This window comes from Manacus vitellinus, unplaced genomic scaffold (genome assembly GCF_001715985.3).
Source record: "Manacus vitellinus isolate BGI_N305 unplaced genomic scaffold, ASM171598v3 scaffold_16_pilon, whole genome shotgun sequence".
In the NCBI taxonomy this organism is placed as follows: Eukaryota; Metazoa; Chordata; class Aves; order Passeriformes; family Pipridae; genus Manacus; species Manacus vitellinus.
The window spans coordinates 1,782,345-1,798,856 of NW_021939189.1; the positions used below are offsets into that span (position 1 = coordinate 1,782,345).

The 16,512-nt window shown below is 42.8% G+C and overlaps 1 protein-coding gene across 2 annotated transcripts in view; it reads right to left on the minus strand.

The window, feature by feature from the left end:
• SMAD3 (SMAD family member 3) overlaps positions 1-16,506 on the minus strand; it is a 77,996-nt gene extending 61,490 nt beyond the window's left edge. Inside the window, exon 1 of one of the 2 annotated variants that reach the window (XM_018069586.2) lies at positions 16,325-16,506. The gene's annotated coding sequence lies outside the window, so the exon portion shown is untranslated. Of the gene's footprint in view, positions 1-11,878; positions 12,090-16,324 lie in introns of those variants that run through there. The other variant, XM_018069592.2, reaches the window with a different exon arrangement.
• Positions 16,507-16,512: the final 6 nt, after the last annotated feature.

The following is a 16,512-nucleotide window of genomic DNA, read 5'->3' on the forward strand; positions in this document are numbered from 1 at the left end:
GCAGGAGCAGCTGCAGACCTCGGGAAGGGAATCATAGGGTTAAACTCAGACATGTGATTAGTTCCACTGACTTACACGAGGCTCAGTGTGGCAAAACTCTTGAGAACATGTCGTGTGAGTGTGGTGGGACCACTGTTACTCATCCCGAGGGTGCACGGGGCAGAAGAGCTTCCTACAGGGAACAGGGATGATCATGGGGAGCTCTCCTGCAGGACTGAGCTCATGGAAATCTGAATTTTATTTTTTTTTTTTTTAAAAAGCAGTTCTTAAGGTGGAGAAGGTGATAAAAAAAAACTCAAACAACAGCTTGCACAATCCCCCCCACAAAATTTCAGTGTTCACGTTTGGAGATAAACCTTCACTACTCACACCCCTCCCCCGGAGAAAAAAAATGAAGACAAAAACAAACCACGAAGGGAAGGAAGGAAAAACCTCACGATTTTTTAAGTTTGTTTTAGGCCTGTTGCAGCAACGGCTTTACTCAGCTTTTATCTGCTTTTGTGGGGTTTTGTAAAAGCGAAGTGCTCTACAGACAACCAGCTAAAGGGTTTTATGGAGCAGAGTGCTTTGTTGCTGATGGAAATCAGAGACAGGTGTTGAGGGCAGCACGGACAGTAATTGCCATGCACGGGGAACCTGGGAAGCAGGAATACCAAAGTCCCTGAGCCTTTATTATTACAGAGATAGCTGTAAACTTCTGCCCCAGGCAGAGACCAGACCGGTCCGTGAGAAAATCAGCTCTGGTGACGACTGTGGTTCACACACATATTGTAATAAACACTTCCAGATTTCATGTCTCCCAGCATCCTATGACTGTTATTCATTATTTGCTAAGAGATGACAGAAAGCAAAGTCTAATCAACAAAAGAATAGAAAACTCCACAGCTCCCCCCCTCTCCAGAATCCTCAGCCTGGCTTTGCATAGCTCCCTCCAGGGTGCAAGTCAAGGCTGTTTTTCCTCTCTGCCTTTCCAAGAGAATAAATGAACAAGTCGAACAGCTTGTGATATTTGCATGACTGGAGAGAGATCATCAGAACAGTTTGAACAGCCAAAGTCTAAATGGCTCGCAAGTAGTAAAAAGCAGCGAGTGACAAAGTGCTCTGAAGCCCCTCACACCTTGCTGGAAGTTACTCCAAGTGTTAGGGAAGGAATCTGTGATGACGAGCAAGCCCTGTCATTTCCACAGTGGGCTCCTTCTACTTATTCCCAGCTTAGAGATAATCCCACTTTTATTAGGTGCTGATCTATCACTTTAAGTATTGCTATTGCACTGAGAGGAAGAGACCAAATGCCAGAGAAGGAGGTTTTAGCTGAAATAATCTCCTGAAGAGCTTCAGTGAAGGCAAAAAGACAAGGAAAGTAATGCTACGTTGATTAGAGCTGCATGTGGACACCACCACCAATATGTTAGATTATACAAGATCCTCTTGATGTAACTTAAAGGAATAAGATTTTAAGAAGTATATTTTCAGCACACTCCAGGCACAGTTCCTGTCACTGCCATTTGCAGAATATTCCATATTCTGGAATATTCTCACCTCTGGCAAAATGTGCAGCTCATTTTGAGCGGGTTAAAGAGTTATAACGTTTCACACCTGTACTGTCCAGCACATCTGGTCAGCAGATTATTGCACATGGCAGGATTAGGCAATCTCCAGGTGATGTTGCCTCTTGTACAATTAGCTTATCTGTGTGCTAACAAACGCCTGGATTGCAGGGCTGAGGAGAAGGAGGAGCATTTCAAGGGTTGCTCATTGTTGCACAAGGGTCACAGGGCCCCTCACGTTCTGCACGGAGCCAGATCCCTGCAGAACCCGGCAATACCCAACACTTCTGCACCCACATTTCACTTCGTTGGAACAAAGCACGCTTAAAAAAATGCTTTCAACACTCTGGAGAAGTGCCAGACTGAGGGTACCTCAAGAGCTCAGGTTGTTCATTAAAGGACATGGCCACTAATGGGCTACTTACCTTCCACAATGAGCATCGGTTAGTCTTGTTTTAAAGGGGACATCAAAAGGCATAAAAGGAATCTGCATCTTCAGTGTTTGTCACCTCAGAGGCGCCTTGAGCGCAGCCACCAAATGGCCAACTGCGATGGCTTTTTGCATGTGGTTAGATGCCTATTCACCATGAAATCATGACATACCTACGGGCCTCTGAAGCCACAAACCTGTATTGAACAGTCCCCGGCAGCGACGACGGGGACAAGAAACTACCAGTCAAGAAACTACCAGTCATGGGTGTGGGATGTGAGGAAACGAAACCCTCCATCACAGTCACGCTCTTCAAAGCCCAGTGGTTCACCCTGTGAGTAACATTCCTGCAGTGGTTTGGAGGTAACAAGAACTGCACTCATTGAAGTGGAAACCATAAATAAAATTGTGTTACTGCTGTACCATTATCATAATATGCAGATACGACAGTATGAAAGTACATGGAAATTAGATAATTCAGAGTTGTCATTTCTGTTAAAATTAACTTGGCCTCCAAGCGACATTAATGAGACACAGCAGCACAGCCAGAGACGTCTGCTCAGTCCAAATCCACTCTGCCATTTATTGGCATATCAAGAAAATATTTGGGTTTAAAGTACAAGATAAAAAATTATTGACAAATAAAAAAGCAGGGGTTATTGCTCTCTCAACTTCCACCAACATACTGCCCCTTGCTACACCAGGCTGGCGTGGCAGCATCTGCCAACCTATTCACAGCCTGGGAAAAACTGGATTGAAAATTCCCAAAGGAATGAAGAGCAGCTTCATCCCCATAAACTGCTGTGCAACACGGACCTGGTTTCCTCAGTCACCTTCTGCAGGCCCTGAAAACTACTGGGGTGGATATAAATATACACAAATTTGAAACACTTGACTTGCTCTCTCCTCCTCCTCCTCCAGCCTTTTGTGCCAGGAGATAACACTAGAAAACAAAACTGGAGAAAGGTTATGCTCTCAGCAAGCCTGTGCACTGCATTCCCAAAGGATTGCCAACTTCAGATTAAGCAGCAGCCCGTGATAGCTATAAAATAAACTATGCATAGCAGTTTTTGTGGACCAAGAGACATGTCTGTCTCCTGGTTATTCCAAAGTACCTCTGAGTAACCCCACTTGCTGGGAAAAAAACAAATTAAAATTAAATTTAAAAAAAAGTCCCGCACTGGCTCCAACTCAACGTGAGGTGCAATTTTTAACAGACAGGAATAAGTTATTGAATCACTGGTAGAAAAGTTATGGTCTGGGTTTTGAAATAAGCCTTGTCTTCTAAAAATAATCCTTGGGTGGTTTAATTTATAGCAATACATTACATAGGCAGTTACACTGGCAAGACTTTTGGCCAGTTTTTGACAACACTCAACCCTTAAACGAGCCTAGAAAAATATTCTCCACAGCTCCAGGCAGCACAGTGAATGCAAAGCAAAATTAAGGCTGAAACAGAATATAATTTGTAAAATCAAGAGTGATCCTAAAACAAAAGGGCAACGAAGTCTTTTAGGCTTTCCCAGTTCCTCTCTCACAGTGGTGTGAACTCAGAGCTGCTCTGCACGTGCAGAAATGTCACACAGGTTAAAAACATGTGACTTACTGGACTAATAACAAAAATCAAATCCCACTCAGGCTTCAAAACCAAGAACATCTCTGGCTGGGTTGATTTATACATTGTCACACTGAGTGTGACACCTTTGCTCTCCTAACAGAGAACCTTTCTGTTCCTTTCCTTGCCCTTCCAATAACCATCTTTTCCTGTTGTTCAAGGTTCTCCGCCGCAGGAGAAGGAAGAAAAATAACATTTAAACAAAAAAAAACCCCACCGCCCAACCCCTAAACAAATAAAGAAAGAAAAACACCCCCAGGAGAAGGCAAGTCACAAAGGCACAAAATTAACCCCCAGTCCCTGGGCAGCTGCAGCTCAGGAACAGCCCGAGCCCAGGCCCTTCCCCAGGAGGGATGGTGGAATGTCACATCCATCCCCACTAACTATTCCTCCCCTGTGGAATTCCCTCTCCCTGCTTTTATGCCCTTAAAGCAACTCTGATCAGCATTAGAGCTGACTGGAACAGCATTATCCCATTATTTCATTTATGCAGGCACATGTAGCACTGAACAAGGGCTATTCAGATTTTGTTCCAATGGTAAGAGATCATCAACTTTTTTTTTTTAAATTAAGTTACAATACTTTTTCCCCACAGAATGATTAATTAAATACCAGTTTCCACTCGAAGCTAATTCTATAGGATACAAGTTTTTACTTATTTATAGACACATATTAAAAAGTTAAATATATACACAGATATCTAACAAAATATAAAATGCACAAAGAATTGTCCTAAAACTTTTAATGGCCTCTCTCCAGTCCTAAACTTCCTTCCTATTTCTATTGAAGTGCAAAGGCTGTCAAAATGTACCTGATCAATGGCTTCAAGCACAACCACATCTTTCAACCACTATCAGATAAACTGGAAACATATAAACTTTGAACACAAAGTCAAACTCAAAAGCCAAATTAATAACAGACCATTAATGCTCATTAGCTCTACCTCCCACCTTTCCTCTTTCTTCTGGAATAGCTGTCCTGCCAGTAGAGCAGAAACTCTGAAATGCCATCCTAAAAATAGAAAGCAAGAAAAGAGGGGGAAAAAAAAAGGGGGAGGGGGGGAGCAGGAACTGAGAGAATAAGCAGAGTGAGAAACTCTGTAATATAAAACTGTCTCCAGCTTCAAAGACACCAGCCAATCATAATCCAATAAATGCCTCTTTTTTTTTCTAAAATCAGAACACTCAAATGTCTATTTTTATTCCTGTTTAGAAGCAGCTCTCTCAGCAGGGCTTTCGAACCAGCAGAGCCTGGCATGCAAAGCAGTGACTGACAGAACTCCATTTCAGGCCATCACTCCCAAGGCCTTCACTTGTTCCCTGGGTTCCTTTGTGCCTGGCACCACGAATTCCAGCACAGACCCCCCAGGAAACACATGGAGAACCACAGGGAGGGAACAGAGGGGGTGCTGACACAGAACTATTTAAGGGTGCTCCCTTAAACTCTATGCACAATTCCATCTAAATGGCCACACAGTTCTTCCAACACCCTCAGACATATTTTCTATGTGCAACCATCAGGAACTTGCAATGTGGGTAGGTTTGAATTTAAGATGGTTCTTCTGTCACTCAGACATCCCTGGGACCCTGAGGGTACTGAAAAACCAAGGGAATAAGGAGCTGTGCTCATACCAAGCCTGGAAAACCTGGAAGGACAGTGAAATACCGCTTGAGCATCCAAGGAGGTGCATCCTCAGCACTTCCTTTGTGTGGAGGTTGCCCAGAGAGGCTGGGAATACCCCTCCAAGTGTTCCAAGTCAGGCTGGAAGGTGCTTTGAATAACCTGAACCAGTAAAAGATGTCCCTGGGCATGGCAGGGAGCTGCACTAGGTGAGTTTGGAAAATTCCTCCCAGTCCAAACCATTCTGAGTCTTTGATTCCAAAATGATAGAGCCTCTTCCTCTGTTTAACTGAAAATTAGTTTTATTAATAGAATTATCCACATGTTATGAATTATTGGAATAATTCAGAAAAAAACACAGCTTTTGAACCAGCTTTGGTTTTCCATTCAGAGCCTGGGAATCTTCCCATGGCCCTCTCAAGAGGAATGGCACTTCAAGTCTAGGATATGGGACACTGTCTGCCACCTAAATGTTGCTTTGCCTCTGCCCCCAACAACCTCGGGTAGGTCAACCCAGTTCTCAGGACTTCACTCTCCCCATCAGCAAAAGGGGGTAAAAATCCTTCTGATATAAAACACTTCAAGGTCAGACCTATGGTATAAAATGAGAAGGTCACAAACAGGGGGTGGGAAGACCATAATAAAAAGATCTTCAAAAGGACTCAATGACTATCAGAGCAAAGATTTATGATTTTTTTTTTTAAATGGGAGCAGCTGACAGCACTGGAACTTAATTGTTATCCTTTAAAGAAAGTAACCATTAAAAACACACAAGGACTAATGCAGAGGCTGTTTTGCTTTTAGCTTATCTTAGTAATGATCATCACAAAGGTTACTTCTCCATCCTTAATTTTCGTGAGGAGATACATCAAATACACTGTTTCCCACAGCAAGGCTTCAAGTTCAACCTGCTCCAACAGCTTTGAAAAGAGCATTTATTTCAAACTTGTAAATGATTTAAAAGAGAACCCTTAATTAATAATGCTGTTTCCAGCCAGATGGCCAGCTATTAGTTTTCAGTCATCTCTTTCAGAACAATTCCCCACAAGTCTTCTGATGCAAAGGAGTTTTAAAGCAACACAAAACAAAGACACAGGTACAGAAATCTCCTATTTTCCAACTGCTGTTGCCGTGGTTGTAAAAGTCCAACAGCAACAGCACAACTGCTTGACAGCCACATATTTGTTTCATTTAGCATTTTGTATTTGGATGGCATTAAATTCCCATATGGTTATATAATGTTACTGAACTAAGAACATGAGGCTGCATGTACAGAGCTTCCCCTGGACCTGTGCTAACAGACTCCAAACTCGAGCTGGGCAGCAGAACTCCGGGGTGTGATGTGCATCAACCAGCCCAAATATTCCGTGTGTAAGGGAGGCACCAGCACAGAGATGAATAGATAAAAAATATGCAAACCCGGGGAAGGTTTACCACCAAACATCTGTGGAATTCGAATATTCCCCCCTGACGTAGCACCCGCATATTTTCAAAGAAAGTCTCCAGCAAGAACTAAAACTGCTTTCTTAGGATGGAAGGGAGGCTGAACAGCAACAGAGAGCTTTTGAAAGCAGCAGGGTAATGCATCAGGTTTTTAAAAATATCAAGATTTCACAACTGTAATTAAATTCTCTGACAGGCAAGTTGGATTTGGGAGGTAGTTAAGAGCAAGGTACAAGCAGTAATACAATATTTTGCTCGATGCTACACAGTGTTGTGGAGCAAAACCTGATGTTTCCAGTCTTCCCTAAACCACAGTGTACATCCATTATGCAGCAATCCACAAGTCAAAACAGATCTTTATTCAGTTATGACTGGGGGAAAACAAACAGGCAGCTGCAACTCTATAGGTGAACTTTCAGCCTATAGTTCTACCAAACAAGCAAAGCCAGGCTTGGGGAAAAAGCTTCAATGATCAGCTGTCTACCTACACACAAGTTATTTATGGCATCTAATTCAGAGCAAAGCTCAACACGGTTTGCAGACTGCCAGGAGACTCCTGCTGGCGACAGAAATCAGCTATAAAGTTGTGTTAGCTTTGATAAGCAGACAGTGATTATCTGCTTTTTAAAATTTGGCATTTAGTTGTTCTGTAAAGCTTGCTCCAGCCACAGTGGTTTTAAAATCTGGTTTGGGCTTTCTACTGTTCTAAGTCGTCCCTCTGCAAGAACTGGCCATTAAAAAAATTTTAAAAAAAGAAAATTTTTAACAGAACACATAAGAAACATTAAACAGGCCAACAGGGCAGTTTTGACTTATGGTGAAGCTTACATTGAGTAAATCAGGTAAATTTAGGCCCAAGAAGCAGATATGGAGGAAGATTAACCAAAGTATATGTGATTTTCACCATTCTAAGCCCATGAAACTCCTGCATGGGGTCTCCAGAGCCCACTAGAGTTTGGCTTGAAGGTTCCAAGCCAACATCAATAGCTATGCTAGACCTTTCCTGCTGTTGGGAAAGCAAGGACAGCTGTTATTAGCAGACCTTGTGCTCCTCAGAGTTCTAGGCCTGTAATTTTGGGTGGGCTTTATGCAGGAAACCTTCCTCCTTCCTGTGCTTGTGTAGCTGGGAATGGGGCTCAGGGAAAAGCACTTTATAACAAGGGTTTCACCAATGGTTAAAATGCTTAAAACAAATGATTAAAATGCTTAAAACAAAATAAGAATAAAAATAAGAATAAAAATAAGAATAAAAATAAGAATAAAAATAAGAATAAAAATAAGAATAAAAATAAGAACAAAACCAACACAGTGAGAAAAGTCAAATATCACCTTCTACACAGGATCAGGGGACACTACCAGCTCCAAATGTGGAGGGTCTCTGCCAAGCTCCATCAGTGCCCACCAGAAAACCCTCAGTGAAACAGGAGCAAGAGCTCCTCTGAAAATGAAATGTTTTCCAGAGAAGTATTGTTTTCATCAAACTTCCAACTCAATCCTGCCTGGTTTCCTGCCACATTTCCAGCCCAGGGGCTGACGAGTCCCAGTCTTGGTGGGACTGGAGCCCCCAGGTCTCACAGGCTCTGCTGGGAAGGCTTCAAATCCCACAGAGAACAACCCACAGATACCCCAAAAGCCCTGACTTGAAAACAGAGAAGTGGATAATATTCGACCTACAAACACCTCTCTCCTCGTTTCTCAGTTCACTGCCTTCCTGTGCTGGCCTGACTCTGCTTTCACTTGCATGGAAATCAGGGGTAAATCTACTGAAATCCATGTAACCACACATGTGCAAAAAGAGTGGGAAAAGATTCCAGACTCCAGCTGCTTATTAGCCCTTTCTTTTAGACAAAGAGTGCTTTTTAAATACTGGTATAATTTTTCAGATACTGTTACACGTGTGCTACAAACCATCCCTGCATCTGAGTCAAGGGCAACAACAATTTGTCCAACAAACAATAAAAAGGACCTTTCTGTGAAGTTCCATATTTATGGAAACCACAGACTTTGTATCCCTATGAAAATAACCACATCTGGTCTTTCTGAGAACAACAAAACTAAAGGTGCTCGTAGTTGGGTCTTTGTCTTCCCACACAGCAACACTGAAAATCCAGTTATGGAGGGAAAGAAAAATTGGGGAAAAGGGGATTTTTTAGCTGTTAAATAGATAAAGCAACAACAGCTTCACATTCAACACAGAAACAGAGGCATTCTCAGTGCCACACGTCTTCCTCTAAGCCCAATATTTTTGTGAACTTTAACTGTTCTACATTTGTAAGTGAATTTCTCTTTTCATATTCAAGCAACAAGAGCAGGAAGGACAAAGTTTCGCCTCTGTTTTTGTGAAAAAGGAGAGTCAGTACCAGCATCCATCACTCAACCAGTGCTGGCTGCAGCTTCACCACAAAGGAGGAAAGTTCTGCTCTGACTTCCTTTTCAGAAGAGGTTGTGTTACGGTTAATGAACGTCACCAACTCAGAGATAAACTCCGGCCTTTCCTATGACACCATTTGTAAGGAAAAGTTTGCTGACATTTTCAACCACAAATTATAAAGTTTGCTAAGGATGGTTTAACCCACTACCTTGACTCTGAGACTCCTTCCTGAGGATCCTGCAGCCTGGAAGAAGCAAGAGTCCCAGGGAGAGGGATCAATCTCTTCACACCTCAGCTCCTGACACCTCATCCCCTGCAATCTTCTCTGCAGGATTCACACCCTCCCTTTTCCTAAGCTGGTGCATACTCCTCTGGAGATGGAGAAGCAGCTGCTCCCATCCATGGCTCAGAGCCCACCTGTGCTGAGGGTGCAGGTGCTCCAGGACAAGGTGGGCACACCCAGCACAGCTGCACCACCTGAAACCTGCAGCTTCTTTGCCCTCCTGACCTCAGTGCTGAGCAGCAAGCGAGCTGGAAAGGTGTTTCTTGTGACACATAAAATTTATCAAGATCACCTATTCACCTTTCCTAGACTTACACGGGTTATTTTTCTAACAGGTAGGTCTTCCTGGATTTTTAAGCATGTTCTTACTTGAGGTTCACCAACAACTCCTCCCAATACATCAAAAATCTCCCTGCACCACACACAGCCACGTAGGACAGAGAAACCCACCTTGCTGCTGCATGAACAAATCTGGATTAGGTTTAACAGGCTCCTTAGCTGACAATAAAGTTTTCCTACTGGAGCTCAGATGACTCCTGGGTGATCCTCTACAAAGCAGGGTGTTATTATTTTATTATTTCTTACCTGGCTGGGTTCTTCTGAAGGTAAGGGTTACCCTTGGGTTTTTTTTAATAACCATGCACAGAGTAGTTTATTTCTGCTCACATTTGTGATCTCTGCTTCTGAAGGAACACAGAAAGAGCTGTGGCTTTGTGTTCTGTTTGTGCAGAGCCACAATACCAGGAGCAACCAAACTTCCCTGCTCACCCAAACCATGGCAAAGAGAGATGTGTGAACAAACCAGGATCAGGTCTAAAAGGCTTCAAAAAGCCTTTAAAACCAGTATTAACTGCAACAATCCACACATTATTGTCTCCTGGGTTGCACTATCACTGACAGGAGCCCACTTATTACCAATTTCCTCGTCTTTGGTCCAAATGGAATTAGCAAACATTTGCTGAACTTGGTGGAGTCCACCTGCTGGAACTGCAGTGCCTGGGGAAGAATCTCTGCCCTGGCTTTATTCTCCTCTCTCCCATCTCTCCCTCCACTGCCAATCAAGCAGCTCGAGACTGGAAAAGGCTTTTTACACAACACATCAAGGCAGGCAAGGACAAAAGTTAATTAGGACTATTCATAAGCCTTTACTGGAAGAGAGTGCTGCATCCCATCCCTGAAAATTTAATTGCACTCAATAGAGGAAAGCTAAAAAATAGTAATAATAAAAAACAAAACCCCAAACAACAGAAAAAGATAATTTGGGAATAAAATCTGATTTCAATTTAACTCAAGCACTGCTTGGCCCTATTTATTTCATCAAGTAGTTCATGCAGGATAATGGCATTACCGTGCATCTAACAGCATTAGAAGCTCCTAATAAATTAACAAGTGAAAATTAATGGCTGCTCAGTCCATTAAATCTTGTTAATTTTATTTTTGTTGTAATAATATAGCAATCACAAGTTTACATTATTAAACCAATATTTATTAGAAGAACTCATTTTAATTGGATCCCTGATGTGATAATCCAGTGCAGTGTGTATTTCTTTATTTCATCAATTTTTTGCATTTATTTCTCATTATATTTAAATGACTGCAATATTCAGGGTCTTCTCCTAATACTATAAGAGTTAAGCAACCATTTTAAATATTTTATTCACACAGATCCAGCACTTACTATACAATATAACGAGAATATCACGAGCCCTTTCAGAAGCTATTTTGACTATTTTAGTCTCTTGAGAAAGGGGAGAAGGAAAAAAGGCAGAGATATGAATATTTGAAAGCATCTCAACAAATGCAAAAGACATCTTTTCCCCTTAGCCCCCAATGTTCTGTATAAACGCTGCTGTGCTGTTTTTCATGTCAAGAGAGGAGTTCTACCACCAGTTTTAATGCAAAATGTGAGCTGGCCTGCACATCTCAGGTAAAAAGATAAATATATACTTATCAAAAGATATATTCAAAAAACAATATACTCCAAAAAAATTGTATTCAAAACCAACACAAGTGGGTTTGAACTGTATTTCTCTGTTGACAGAGAAATTACAAATTTGAGGAGATACCTCAATAAAGGGCTGGGTCTGACGTGCTGTTCCAGCAGGAACTACTTTGAGGGAAGGAACTGTGATTTTTCCCTCACTTCCCTCCTCTCCCAGTTCCTCCATCTCTGCTGAAATAACTGAATGTGCAGTTAGTTGCTCCCTGACTGGTTATACCAACATTTATTGCTTGAGCTTCACAGCAGCGTTTTGGTTTTGGAAATGGCGTCGTGCGGCCTACGAGGGAACCCCACACCCCTTATCCGTGCCGGCATCTGAGGCACTGACTCTGGGGCTCGTAATCAGAAAAGTTATTAGCAAAGTTCCATCATTTCCAACACAGGGGTGGGGAGAAGGAGTTGGAGGGGTTGTGAGGAGCAGAAACCTGCGCCCAGAGAGGGGGGTTCCATGGCAGGGAGGACGAGGTGGACAAGAGCAGCCAAGTCACCTGAGCCGAGGCCTTTGGGCACTGAGGTGGACAAGAGGAGCCAAAAAAGTCACCTGAGCCGAGGCCTTTGGGCACTTACCGTGTTTTCACCTTCAGCCCTGTCCTGCCAAGTCCAGCTAAGGCCACAGAAGCTGGTTACAAACGGGTCTGTAGAGCAGTGCACCCTGAGCTATCCCTGCCACAGCTAAAGCAGCTCCTGTGGGGACTGAGGCAGCACAAAGGTTAGGCCAGGGCTGTAAAACCTGCCCATAAAGCTCGGGCAGTACAGAGGTCAGTGGACACAGGTTTGCAGCAGTCAAATTACCAGTAAAATAGGGAGCAAACCAGTACAGTGATAGCCAGAGTGTGTGTGTACACAGGGGCTGCACTGTGACCATCTCCAGTGCAGACACTCCTAAACAAGCCCACGCAATATTAAAGCTCCTCCCATACAGGGACAGGCCTAATTGAAAACAAGGTGGTTTAAAATGGACATTAAAAAACATATATATATATATTTACACATGGACACACAGAACTGTGGCTGGCCCTTTGCTTATTAACAAAACCAGATGGGCACCAGTCTCAAAAGAAGAGCACAGAAACACAGGATATTCCAAGCTGGAAGGGACCAACAAGGATCATCAAATCCAATAACCCCCAAAAAATCACACCATGGTGTGAAATCACAACCTACTTGAGGGTCTTGGAGACACCCACTGACACTTAATATACTTAGAATTTTCATATTTCCTGTTATTAATGCAAAGCAAAGAATATGAGCAATTCCTGCATATACTGTGTGGTCAACTACCAACACAACAGAAGCTGTGCTCACAGCCAAGATGATCTTAAAATCTTTATATATTATCCTTGTGTATTGTGATCCTTTTGTATTATGTTCCTTGTGTATTATCCCTGGTTTTCCCCACCAAAATGTAAATCATTTAAGGAACACTTACCCTGTTCAGCCACTTTTAAGAAGCAAATGTACCCTGTTTCCATTTCAATTGGTACATTCTCTCCTTATCAGATGAGTTCCACAAGAAATAACACCCACCTCTCCTCCAGACTATTTTCTAAATTAAAAAAAACCCCACCACTTAAAAGAAGGTGCTCCTTACATACAAGAATCCTGGCTCCCCTAAAACCACTGGTGATACCAAAACAAATAAAGACAGTAATAAGTTCAAAAGAAAAATATGCATATGAAAATATATTACAAAATATCGTGAGATTTATGTCTTCATATGTGTAGCACACCATTAAAGTTCTCAAAGCAAAGCATTTACTGTCTCATCCCATATCAGCAAGACTACGGACACTGCACAGCTTTTAGAAATTACTGAGTGCCCATCACATGTTTTGGTTTCTGCAGTACAGGTTGAATGAAACACTCACCATAATTCAGACTTGCACATTTCATTTCTAGGGCAAAATGCTGCCAGGGCACAGGAAATGTGATAAAAATCCTGAAAGCTGAGCTTTCAAGGTTGATGCAACTGCTACAAAGGATGTATTTTAATGGGCAGAAGAATGAGTGTTTTCAACTTTATCACCCAATAAAGTATGAAAAAGTATCTTATTGCCAGGCAGACCCAGCTGACTATGACTCACTAGGTTGACACCAAAGCCCACCAGCTCAGAGCACAGAGGTCTGAAGGACCCTTTGGCAGTTGTGTCCCAGCTGAGGATGGAAGGAAGGTCCTCTGCAGGAGCCATCCTGCTCAGCACCACCAACTGCAGCACAAGAAACCATCAGATGGTCTGAGACCGGCAAGTTTTTCAGGTGGAAATTACTTCCTCCTCCAGCAGTAAAAACAAGAAGGAAAACTCCTGCCAGGAGAGTGTCACACTGAAATCCTTGAAGGCCTCTCCAGCCTTTTGCAGTTTGCCACAGGTTCTTCCAGTGGAAAACCTGGGGCCTGTGGTGTCCAGTAGATAAAAATGACAGCAAGAATAAATTTGATATTCTAATTCCTTAGCCCGACAACAAAAATTATTCTTTTTTCTTGTTCTTTCTTGAAACAACCCGACCTGATCACCACAGGTATTTGCTGGGTAGCCCTTATTCCCAGGAGCAGTGTTTCTGCAAAGCTCAAGCACTTTTACATCTGAAACTTGCTTTGTCTCATGGACACAACAGCTAATTTTGGACTTACCCTACTCCTGCTGGGCCAGAGTCATCACTGGCATGGCTCCACTGTAATTCAGTCTACTGATGCATTACAGACAATGCACAACATGAGCTAATCCTTAATGATGGTTTTTCCCCTTTTTTCCCCCCTCCCAACGTACTTATTTGAGTAAATAGTAAAATGCCATGTAGAATTATTAAATAAAATGAGCAAACAAATAGCAAACTAAAAGCACACTAAAATTGACTTGCAAACACTAATTTCAAATGACACAGTAATCAGATTCACAGATACATTAGGACAAGCAGTGCAGTCCAGAGAGAAGGCACAGCTCTTAAAGTTACAAGGCCTGGCCAGAGCTCCAGCTCTGCCACTGACTTCCAGACAGGCTGTTCCACATTTCCACACCATTCCCCAATCCCTGATATATAGATATGAACACCTCAGCACAGACTAACCTCACCAGGCTCATTTGGATCTCTGTGACATACAGACTAAACAATAATAAAAGCACATATGAAGTTGTGCTTAAAAACTTGTGCCGAGGCATAAGGAGCTCCCACCAAAACAGGCTGATGCTTCCCCCATACCAAGGTTTAAGATCTGCAGGATCCAGGGCTCTGTGTCATAAATGAACACGAAATGTTTTAATTTCTGCACAGATTTTCATCAACAGAACAAGGTCTGGGAGAGAGAGAGACATTCAGCAAGAGCAACCAGGACAATCTCTGCAGGTGAGAGTATTCATGACTTGTGATATTTGTTTGTGTTGTTATTTATTTTTAACCTTTAAATTTTTTTTTTAATTAAAGCATCGTATTTAACACAACTCTTTGCTTCCTTTAAATCATAAAATATCCTCCCTTACCTAAAGCACCTTGTTCCCAGTAACAGAAGCTCCAAGAGGCTTCGTGCCCTGCTCCCTAACGGGTCAGCAGCAGCCGCACACAATACCCAGGTCACAGCAGCAGGGCTGCTCAAGCAATTTTCTCCTTTTGAAATGGTAAGCGTTTCAGGGAAGTGGTTTAAACAAGGAATTATCTATGTGGAAAGCACTCTGCTTACCAAGAATTTTAAAATATACGTTTTAAGGCATTTGTGTTGTGCGGGGGCTCCACAGGTTTTGATTTCTGCTTCAAGTAGGCGAAAAGCCTGAGCAACTCTAACAAAGGCTGAGAGCTGGATTTGCATTACTGGCCAAAATCTTACCACAGTCATTCACCATCAAAAAGATAAGGAGACTTTTTATTTTTCCTTTAAAAAAAAAAAAACCACTTCAGTTGTTGGAAGAAAATTTGAGGAGTTCCAAACATCCACATTTCTAAGCTGCCTGCTTCACTTTTTCATGCAACAGATGCTGCTTTGTATCAGCTCCTGCATATTAAATCATTCTGACAACCAAGAAAGCATACATTTGTTTGCGCCAGAGAGAAGCATGAATACACACACACACAGATATCTTCTCACGCAGAAGCACACAATTATGCAGCATTCAAATATTTGGGATGAACTTTGGCCTTTGTTTAAAAAAAAAAAAGAAAAAAAAAAGTACTCTCCAACAACAATCAGGAACAGACCCAGCAGTCATCTGGCTGAGCTCACAGAAATCAACAATCTGCAGCAATAAAACACCACTTGTGGGCAGCCATTTGAAAGTTACTTGGAAAATTATTCTTAGATGGGATAGTTATACACACGTCCTTTATGATTTATGGGTTGAGCTCAGAATGGAGGCTAAAAATAAAACCTATGTTAATTCAAAAAGTGGGGAGGGAAATCAGTTATATTCGCCCTCACGTGGTGGAGTATTTTTTGGTTTTGTTTTGGTTTAGTTTGGTTGTTTGTTTGTTTTTTGCACTCCAAACAATCCCCTTCAGCTCTGCCATTTGCATTCCCGAGTTAAAAAGTAATTTGAAAACATAAGAGAAGCAGGGCTCTAAATCACCTCTTCGGAGGAGGATCTGGCTCGATAATACGCAAGAAGCCACGCAACCCAAACAAAACCGCTTTCCCGATACAGCAATCAGGAAAAAAAAAAAAAAAAAGAAAAATTCTTAATGCAACAGCACTTGAGAAAGCGCTGAAAGTTTTGACAATGAGAGTGCCCGCGGTGAGCGTATCACACACTGCGCTCCCAACTTTTTTTTCATCTCGGCTGGAGACATATTTTCTCCCCTGCGTTCCCCGCTCTTGTTACTAGACAGTAATTCAATTCTGCAGCCAGTGGGTTTATTTTTTAGGGGGTGTTAGGTGTGCACCGAGCGCTCAGGGGAGGGCTAACGCGGCAGGAAGGGCAGCGGGGCTGGGGAGCGACACGACCCTGCCCGGGCTGTGCCGGAGCACGAGGGTCCCCCGGGGCTGCGCCGGGACCCGCCGGGACCCCCGGGCGGGGCCGCCCTGCTCGGTACCTGGGGATGGTGATGCACTTGGTGTTGATGTTCTGCGTGGTGATCGCCTTCTCCAGCTCGTCCAGCTGCCCCGTCTTCTTCAGCTTCTTCACCAGGCTCTTCACCGCCTTCTCGCACCATTTCTCCTCCTGCCCGTTCTGCTCGCCTTTCTTCCAGCCCAGGAGCCGCTTGACGATGGGAGGGGTGAA